Genomic DNA, 8299 nt, shown 5'->3' with positions numbered 1-8299 from the left:
GATGGATTTACTAATGAATTCTATCAAACTTTCCAAGAGGAACTACTGCCAATCTTGGCAAGACTCTTTCATGAAATTGAACAAACAGAAACACTTCCAAATAGCTTTTATGAAGCCAACATCACCTTGATACCTAAACCAGACAGAGACGCTACCAAAAAAGAAAATTACAGACCAATATCACTGATGAATGCAGATGCAAAGATCCTCAACAAAATCCTGGCAAATAGGATTCAATGCCTCGTTAAGAAGATCATCCACTACGATCAAGTAGGTTTCATCCCAGGAATGCAAGGCTGGTTTAACATCCGTAAATCTATCAACATAATACACAACATCAATAACAAGAAAAATAAAAACCACATGATCATATCAATAGATGCAGAGAAAGCATTTGATAAGGTCCAACACCCATTCTTGATCAAAACTCTCAGCAAGATGGGAATGGAGGGAACCTTTCTCAATATAGTGAAGGCCATCTACCACAAGCCAGTGGCAAATATTATCCTCAATGGAGAAAAACTGAAAGCCTTCCCTCTAAATTCTGGCACAAGACAAGGCTGTCCTCTCTCACCACTCCTATTCAACATAGCACTGGAAGTACTTGCTATAGCGATTAGGCAAGAAAAGGATATCAAGGGAATCCAGATAGGAAAGGAAGAAGTCAAGCTCTCACTGTTTGCAGATGACATGATACTCTACTTAGAAAACCCTAAAGACTCTATCAAAAAGCTTCTAGAAACAATAGACTCATATAGCAAGGTGGCAGGCTACAAAATTAACACACAAAAATCAATGGCCTTTCTATATACCAATAGTAATAAGGATGAAATGGACATTAAGAAAACAACCCCATTCACAATAGTACCACACAAACTCAAATATCTTGGAATCAACTTGACGAAAAATGTGAAGGACCTATACAAAGAAAACTATAAAACTCTGCTCCAAGAAATAAGAGAGGACACACGGAAATGGAAACACATACCCTGCTCATGGATTGGCAGGATTAACATCATCAAAATGTCAATACTCCCCAAGGCATTATACAGATTTAATGCCATCCCTCTAAAGATACCCATGACATTCTTCAAAGAAGTGGATCAGACACTTTTGAAATTCATTTGGAACAATAAACACCCTCGAATAGCTAAAGCAATCATTGGGAAAAAGAATATGGGAGGAATTACTTTTCCCAACTTTAAACTGTACTACAAAGCAACAATTATCAAAACAGCATGGTATTGGAATAAGGATAGGTCCTCAGATCAGTGGAATAGGCTTGAATACTCAGAAAATGTTCCCCAGAGATACAACCATCTAATTTTTGATAAAGGAGCAGGAAATCCTAAATGGAGCAGGGAAAGCCTCTTCAACAAGTGGTGTTGGCACAATTGGATAGCCACTTGCAAAAAATTAAACTTAGACCCCCAGCTAACATCATGTACAAAGGTAAAATCCAAATGGATTAAAGACCTCGATATCAGCCCCAAAACCATAAGATATATAGAACAGCACATAGGCAAAACACTACAGGACATTACAGGCATCTTCAAGGAGGAAACTGCACTCTCCAAGCAAGTGAAAGCAGAGATTAACAGATGGGAATATATTAAGCTGAGAAGCTTCTGCACCTCAAAGGAAATAGTGCCCAGGATACAAGAGCCACCCACTGAGTGGGAGAAACTATTCACCCAATACCCATCAGATAAGGGGCTAATCTCCAAAATATACAAGGCACTGACAGAACTTTACAAGAAAAAAACATCTAACCCCATCAAAAAATGGGGAGAAGAAATGAACAGACACTTTGACAAAGAAGAAATACACATGGCCAAAAGACACATGAAAAAATGTTCCACATCACTAATCATCAGGGAGATGCAAATCAAAACAACGATGAGATACCACCTCACACCCCAGAGAATGGCACACATCACAAAGAATGAGAATAAACAGTGTTGGCGGGGATGTGGAGAGAAAGGAACTCTTATCCACTGCTGGTGGGAATGCTGTCTAGTTCAACCTTTATGGAAAGCGATATGGAGATTCCTCCAAAAACTGGAAATCGAGCTCCCATACGATCCAGCTATACCACTCCTAGGAATATACCCTAGGAACACAAAAATACAGTACAAAAACCCCTTCCTTACACCTATATTCATTGCAGCTCTATTTACCATAGCAAGACTCTGGAAACAACCAAGATGCCCTTCAACAGACGAATGGCTAAAGAAACTGTGGTACATATACACAATGGAATATTATGCAGCTGTCAGGAGAGATGAAGTCATGAAATTTTCCTATACATGGATGTACATGGAATCTATTATGCTGAGTGAAATAAGTCAGAGAGAGAGAGAAAAACGCAGAATGGTCTCACTCATCTATGGGTTTTAAGAAAAATGAAAGACACCCTTGTAATAATAATTTTCAGACACAAAAGAGAAAAGAGCTGGAAGTTCCAGCTCACCTCAGGAAGCTCACCACAAAGAGTGATGAGTTTAGTTAGAGAAATAACTACATTTTGAACTGTCCTAATATTGAGAATGTATGAGGGAAATGTAGAGCCTGTTTAGGGTACAGGCGGGGGTTGGGGGGGGAGGAGGGAGATTTGGGACTTGGGTGATGGGAATGTTGCACTGGTGATGGGTGGTGTTCCTTTTATGACTGAAACCCAAACACAATCATGTATGTAATCAAGGTGTTTAAATAAAAAAAAAAAAGTTATTCCTCCAAATTTTTTCCTATGTGGTTGTACCCCACTCTATCTAAATACAAACAAACAAAGTCAGTTCTTATAATAAAGTCATTTTCCACAGTTTTATACATAATCATTTAGGGTCACTGATTGCTTTCTCTTCGTCTTTTTTTTTTTCCTTGAATGTGTGTTTGAGATGCTTGTGCTGCTTATTTTACTTCAGACACAGGCTGTTTGAAAACTTTTTCATCATCATTATCATCATCATTCAGGCCAGCTACTTCAGATTTTCATCTCTCCAAAAAGGTTGGTGTACAAACTGGTGTGGGGCCCTGGCTATCCACGGTGTTTTCAGGAGTTTTAGGACTGATTACAGCTTTTGTCTTTGTCTTCTTAGTGGCAAGTATCTCAGTCTTTTCAGGTTCTCTCAAATCAGTGTTGGCAGCTTTTGTGTGTAAAATCAAAGAGGGGAAATTATCGTCAATCCCCTTTTTGGCCAACTTCTTTCTGAGTAATTTTTCTTTCTGTTTAAATCATTTCTCCATCTGTAATTTTTGAAGAAGTGTCCGGTCCTTATTATACCATTTTACTGCTAGAAACGATGGATTTTTAAATGCTTATATCACTCTTTTTTTTTTTTTTTTTTTTTTTTGGTTTTTGGGTCACACCTGGCGGTGCTCAGGGGTTACTCCTGGCTGTCTGCTCAGAAATAGCTCCTGGCAGGCACGGGGGACCATATGGGACACCGGGATTCGAACCAACCACCTTTGATCCTGAATCGGCCGCTTGCAAGGCAAACGCCGATGTGCTATCTCTCCGGGCCCGCTTATGTCACTCTTAAAAGCAATTCTTCATGGACTTTTTCTGGTGGCATGAACCTGCCTTTGTACTTCTGGACAGTCTGAGTTTTGTGACAGTGCCAAACTGAGAAAAGTATGCTAGGAGCTTCATAAAGTTTCATAAAGTGTGAATGGCAGATAGCTCACGTAGATCACTCCTGGAGTCTGTTGTTGTGGTTGCTGCTTTTGCTTTTTTGCATCACATCCTTCCGAAACTGGTCATCCTTCTCTGGGTTCAGAGACAGAAACAGTTTGGCGGGGCGGACAGAGCGACCATTGTGGACATCCCAAGCAGCCAACTCCAGGCGACCCACCATGTAAAATATTAAGTAGCAGAAATGCTAAACCAGTTTGTCAGGTATATAAATATTGAGTGTTGCCTTCTTCTTTTTTCTACTGCCCTTCATGACCAGTATTACAGAGTTATTTATTGGCATTAAGACATTGTCTTAAATAGATGCCTTAACTTGAGCATTCGATATGAATGCACTTGATTTTTGTTTTTGGGCCACACCAGGTGATGCTCAGGGGTTACTCCTGGCTATGCGCTTAGAAATCTCTTCTGGCTTGGGAGACCATATGGGACGCAGGGGATTGAACTCAGATCCTTCCTGGGTTGGTCATGTGCAAGGCAAATGCTCTACCGCTGTGCTACCTTTCCGGCCCTGAATGCACTTGATTTAACAGACAACAGTTTGCAAGGAAAATGAGAATTTTTATGGTGCAGAGGAGCTCCTACCTGGCCCTGGGGAGAAGTCAACATCCAGAAGAACAGAAAGAATAGGGAAGGAGTAGACAAAGCAACGCTAGAAACGATTTTATCCCTCACAGCAGGGCCAGCCCTGTGTATGTAACCTCAGAAGTTCACACACAAGTCTTATGAATCACACTGAGGACCTCCTTTGAGTCATTTACTTCCCTCTATCAATTACTAGCCAAGCAGAAACACAGTCTGAATTTCAACCAAATCACAATTGCTTTTCCACCCACCACCGCTGAAATCCTCATCAACCTCGTTATTCGTGACTGCTGTAGCATCCATCCTTTCAGGGAAGAAGACAAAGGAACACCTCTGCTTTAAATAACCTTTCCAATTACCTTTCTTCTCTAGCTCAGATGGGGCTGAAATCGTGAACCCCAGCTCTCTCTCTCTCTCTCTCTCTCTCTCTCTCTCTCTCTCTCTCTCTCTCTCTCTCTCTCTCTCTCTCTCTCTCTTTCTCTGTCTCTCTCTGTCTCTCTGTCTCTGTTTCTGTCTCTCTCTCATAAACAGTCTTTGCAGAGAAGAGGCAAGCAGTAGTTCTCTGCCTAGTCGCCTTATTGCTCCCTGCTTGCTGCTAAACGATGCTTCTTGAGGTTCTTTATCATCTTAATTGCATCTCGCGTGCCCACCTTTTCTGCTCAAGGAGCTCTGCGTATTAATCACTCCCTAGTCACTTTGGGTAATGCTGGGTGCTTTATCTTTGCTCTGTCTCCAACACAGTTATCCAGGAGGGTGCAGGCAGGCAAATGATATCCTCTCATATCACAGCCTGCCCACCTGAGTGGGAAACTCCTGGCCCTTTTGCTCTGGGTCACTGTTCTTCACTACTGTGAGTTGCCTCCGAGACCAGACTCATCCATGTTTTCTAGAAAATACCAGCTGATATTTTTCAGCCCTGGGAGGGCACCATTCACTGAGGTCACTGGCAACCACAGTGGAGCTGTCTGCTGCAGTTACTTTCACCTAACTCTTGACAGAAACACAAATTCTCAGTAATCAGGACTTCCAGGGTTAAGGCCCTGTGATCTGTTTTATCTGACTTCTGTGTTTTACTCATGCGTGCTCGGTTTGGAAACGTGCTGTAGATACACTCCAGATGGAAAATTGGGGTGCCAAATTGGGGTGAGCAAACTCTGTACCTTTGATTGGATTCTTTCAACACCTGCATCTGAAAACAACAGGAACTGGTGATCATTTCTCAATTTCTTCCTGAGCCACAATTCTAAGAATGCACATAGGAAGCATGGAAGGACCATGGTTTGAGATGATGATGATGATGATGACTATTAACTATGTGCTGAGTGGTTTCTATAAGCCTAATGTTTGGACAGCCATTGTCATTATGTATGATATAAACCTATATCTTTCAAATGAGCACATAAGTGATAGTTAGTTCTAATCCCACTCAAAACTCTCTGATGATCCCTCCAAGTGGGAGTTTGCTGCCTGCTGGGGTCACTTGCCACAAGACAAAATCATTATCAGCTTTATCCAGTTTTTCCCACTAATGAGGCAAGAACATAATGATGTCTACCCACATGTCTGATGTTTCATCAAGAGCAAAGGTGAAAAAGCATGTTTGTATCTATGACCTTTATTCCAGTCTCAAGAGTTCTACAGAAATTAGCAAAGTTATGTCTTAAGTTTCCATTGAGTTTTATCTCTCTTTTTCCTGTTTATTAATCATACACCTCTTCCTTGTTTTTATTCCTCTGTCCCAAACTCTACAATGTGGCCTTTAACTCCATTTATGCCACATTCCTCAACAAAATCCACAGTTCCTCAAGTATTATCTCAGAAAGAATTGATTTAGACTATCATTGTAATTTTTTTAAAACTTTATTTAATGATTGACTGATTGGTTTGGTTGGTTGTTGTATCACACGCAGCAGTGCTCACGGGTCAATCCTAGCTCTACAATCAGAAATAGCCCCTGGCAGCCTGGGGGACCATATGGAATGCCAGAAATCGAATCAGGTCCCACACAGGTTGGCACATACAAGTCAAATGCCCTACCACTCTGTGCTACCTCTCTGGCCCCAGAGTTTCACTTTTAAATATAATTTTAAGGGGCCGGAGAGATAGCATGGAGGTAAGGCATTTGCCTTTCATGCAGGTCATTGGTTCAAATCCCAGTGTCCCATATGGTCCCCCGAGCCTGCCAGGAGCAATTTCTGAGCATGGAGCCAGGAGTAGCCCTTGAGCACTGCCGGGTGTGACCCAAAAACCAAAAACCGAAAACCAAAAAATACATACATACATACATACATATATACATATATATATATATATATATATATATATATATATAAAATTTTAAAATCTCAGATCTCAGTCTTAATTCCAAGGCCTAATTGAACCACAGATGGATCCCCCTCCCTTCCAGCTATGCCCTGGCAAACCTCACATCCAAATTCTGCCAAATAACAGGCCCAATTACACTATTTCCTATATGAGTTTGTGGTTCGATGATAGTTCATCATCAAATGTCACACTGCTCAAAGTTTTACTTTCTGTCACTGGGTAAAGACAAAAAAGGAAGGAAATTTCTCAGAGTGTCCCAGGAGCCTACCAACAAAGATTCAGCCTCACTATAGCAGGAACACTGCAAAACCAATGAGCAAGATGTGTAGAAGTCCACCAACTTTTATATATATAATTTAAACACCTTGATTACATACATGATTGTGTTTGGGTTTCAGTCATGTAAAGAACACCACCCATCACCAGTGCAACATTCCCATCACCAATGTCCCAAATCTTTCTCCTCCCCACCCAACCCCCACCTGTACTCTAGACAGGCTTTCTATTTCCCTCATACATTCTCATTATTAGGATAGTTCAAAATGTAGTTTTTTCTCTAACTAAACTCGTCCCTGTTTGTGGTGAGCTTCATGAGGTGAGCTGTAACCTCCAGCCCTTCTCTCTTTTGTGTCTGAAAATTATTATTGCAAGAATGTCTTTCATTTTTCTTAAGACCCATAGATGAGTGAGACCATTCTGCATTTCTCTCTATCTATCTATCTCTTTCTCTCTGACTTACTTTACTCAGCATAATAGATTCCATGTACATCCATGTATAGGAAAAATTCATGGAAGTTCACCAACTTTTAAGAGAACAGGCAACAGCTTTGGAAATTTAGAGCCTTGAAACAAGTCTTGTAAGAAGCATTAAAGGAGCATCTTCAAAAGGCAAGACAAAATTTTTAGCACTTTGTTTTGAATATGACACTCATTTATAGCACATATGATTGCCCTCTTTTAGATTAAGAAACATTTGGAGCCAGAGAGATTGTACAGTGGGTAGGGCACTTATTAATCTTGACATGGCTGATCTGGTTTGATCCTAGGGATCATTCCTGGCTCTCTGTTCAGGGGTTACTTCTGGCAGAAATTGGGGTTCATATGACAGAGCTTGGAGATCAAACCTGGGTTTTTTACTTTCAAGGCAAACACCTATTCATTGTTTATCTCCCCAACCTTAGTAAGACTATTCTGTCTTTAATCATCCAGCACAACCTCTCTCCATCAATCCAAAGCCATTCTATACTCGATCCTAAATCCTCAGAGATATACCAACCACCTGGTTACTTCTACAACCCTTGAGCTGTTGGGTTACTTTACTGGTTGTAATAGATGGGTTGGCCTTGCTATACCCACAAACTCAAGACAGACCTCATTTTTCACATTCCTCTATGTACAGGATGATGAAAAGGGAGAGTCATTTATGGCATTTCCTGCTGGACTCTGTGTAAATTACAAAATTTGGTTTATAGGCTAAATGTTCTGCAAGAATATCTAGCTGAAGGCTGAAAAATTTTCCTGCAGGGGTAATGACAGGGAAAGTAGGAATTGTAGTTTCTTTTTTTTCTCTCTCTCTTTCTAGTCTTGGCAGTTAACATTTAGTACAATATTTCTCCATGACTCAGTGGTGATGGAGACATTCCCATAGTACACGTTGGCTTATTAAAATGAACACTACTATTCCAGCTGATCCTA

General features: G+C 40.7%; 1 pseudogene; it reads right to left on the bottom strand.

Moving 5' to 3' along the window:
- Positions 1–2844: 2844 nt before the first annotated feature.
- LOC125995827 (MKI67 FHA domain-interacting nucleolar phosphoprotein-like) lies at positions 2845–5495 on the bottom strand (annotated as a pseudogene).
- Positions 5496–8299: the final 2804 nt, after the last annotated feature.

The sequence above is a fragment of the Suncus etruscus genome, chromosome 18, assembly GCF_024139225.1.
Source record: "Suncus etruscus isolate mSunEtr1 chromosome 18, mSunEtr1.pri.cur, whole genome shotgun sequence".
Lineage (NCBI taxonomy): Eukaryota > Metazoa > Chordata > Mammalia > Eulipotyphla > Soricidae > Suncus > Suncus etruscus.
Note: the sequence above shows the minus strand (reverse complement) of the source record. Positions and strands in the feature narration are given on the sequence as shown.